At 42.2% G+C, this 2,172-nt stretch overlaps 1 pseudogene across 1 annotated transcript; it reads right to left on the bottom strand.

Moving 5' to 3' along the window:
• Nucleotides 1–240: 240 nt before the first annotated feature.
• Nucleotides 241–1,471, bottom strand: LOC718162 (26S proteasome regulatory subunit 10B pseudogene; annotated as a pseudogene). The gene has a single exon (XR_001447661.3). The product of XR_001447661.3 is annotated as a 26S proteasome regulatory subunit 10B pseudogene (transcript).
• Nucleotides 1,472–2,172: the final 701 nt, after the last annotated feature.

Genomic DNA, 2,172 nt, shown 5'->3' with positions numbered 1-2,172 from the left:
CAACTTTCATTGTTTTACAAAATACTCACACAGCAAATATGAAAAGCTTCAACACTCTTCCTTTGTAACTTGCTGCAATAAATGCAGCTTTAACAGACATACAAATTTCTTCCGTATCTTAAAAGTTGAATTACTAATTTTTATGATGTTACTCATATTTTTATTCATATACTTTTAATGACATCATTGCCAATACATAATTTTCTTTAACTTTATTTTTACATTAAGCCAACATCTGTCATGCAGCCATCAAAAATCTTACAGTAAATTACACAGGTTTGTAGTCCAATTTAGACTCTAGCTTCTTAGAATCAGCCACTTTTCTGACTGCTTTCATGAAGTCGTCCTGTACTACAAAATCATGATCAGCACGAATCGCGAACATACCTGCTTCAGTACAAACATTTCTCAGGTCTGCTCCATTAAAGCCATCTGAAAGCTTCACAATTGCTTCATAATCTATTTCACCATGCTTTGTAATGGGACCTGCGTGGATTTTCAGTATGTCTAACCTTGCTTGTTCATTTGGCGAATCAATATGTGTTTTTCTATCTAATCTCCCTGGACGCAGCAAAGCAGGATCCAGTGTATCTGGTCTGTTTGTCGCCATGATCATTTTAACTCTGTGCAGAGTACCAAATCCATCCATTTGATTCAGTAACTCCATTAACGTTCTCCGAATCTCTCTGTCAGCTGAAGTACCCTCAGAAAACCGACGACCACCAATAGCATCTATTTCATCCATAAAAATGAGGCATGGTTGACGGTCTCTGGCATAATTAAACATTTCTCTGATCAAACGAGCACTTTCACCAATGTACTTGTCTACAATAGAACTAGATACAACCTTTAAGAAATTGCAGTCCAGCTGGCTAGCAATGCCTCATGCCAAGAGTGTTTTTCCCGTACCTGGTGGTCCATATAACAAATAGCCTTTTGGAGGTATGATTCCTACACGCTGAAATAACTCCGGGTTTGCAAGAGGTAATTCTATCACCTCTCTTAATTCCCGGATCTGTTCTGATAGCCCTCCAATCTCAGAATAAGAAACATTCCCAGGGTCCTCATGAGACATGTTATAAACCAATGGATCCACCTCTCTTGGCAAATATGTCATGAGAGTTAGTGTAGTCATATCCAAAGCAACTCTTGTTCCTGGCTTCAGCTTACTTTTGTCAAGCTGTCGACGACAACCCACAACATATCTTGGTCCATTGGTAGCTTTAACAATGAATTTTTCTTCAGTTAACTGTTTAAGCACTTCACCCACAGTCTGCCCGACACTTTGTAGGGCCTTCAGATCATTCTCAGACTTTTCCTACTGCTTGGTAAGTTCTTTTAATTGTTCCCTTAACTCCTTAAGACGGCCGTCGATCTCCTTGTGCTCAAGCAGCTTCTTGCAGTAGTCCCGAAGCGCCTCATCTCTAGGGTCTGCCGTGATGAGAAGCCGTCTCCTATAGGGGATGCCGGGAATGGCTGGTTTTTTGTTTTGTTTTGTTTCGTTTTTTGAGACGGAGTTTCAGTCTTGTTGCCCAGGCTGGAGTGCAATGGCCTGATCTCGGCTCACTGCAACTTCTTCCGTCCAGGTTCAAGCGATTCTCCTGCCTCAGCCTCCCGAGTAGCTGGGATTACAACCACGCGTCACCACGCTCGGCTAATTTTGTATTTTTAGTAGAGACGGGGTTTCACCAACTGTAACCAATCCTTTACCTTGGATTGCTTTCTCATGAACCTTATAAAAGCCTTTCCTTCATGCCCCTGGGGTGAACCACAAATCACGGCTGGGTGCTTTCCATTTCACCAACCACTGCTGAAATAAACTGGTTAACATTTTAACAAGGACTCCCTTTAATCCCAGCACTTCAGGAGGCTGAGGGGGGTGGATCAGCTGAGGTCGGAAGTTTGAGACCAACCTGACCAATATGGAGAAACCCCGTCTCTATGAAAAATACAAAATTAGAGAGGCATGGGGGCGCATGCCTGTAATCCCAGCTATTCAGGAGGCTGAGGCAGGAGAATAGCTTGACCTTGGGAGGTGGAGGTTATGGTGAGCCGAGATTGTGCCATTGCACTACAACCTGGGCAACAAGAGAGAAACTCCGTCTCAAAAAAAAAAAAAAAAAGCAGCAATGTATCAGTGTATCTGTAGCATAATTTAAAAGTTTCTCTAGT

The sequence above is a fragment of the Macaca mulatta genome, chromosome 10 (genome assembly GCF_049350105.2).
Source record: "Macaca mulatta isolate MMU2019108-1 chromosome 10, T2T-MMU8v2.0, whole genome shotgun sequence".
NCBI lineage: Eukaryota > Metazoa > Chordata > Mammalia > Primates > Cercopithecidae > Macaca > Macaca mulatta.
The sequence above is the reverse complement of the archived record's forward strand: the minus strand, read 5'-3'. Positions and strand labels throughout refer to the sequence as shown.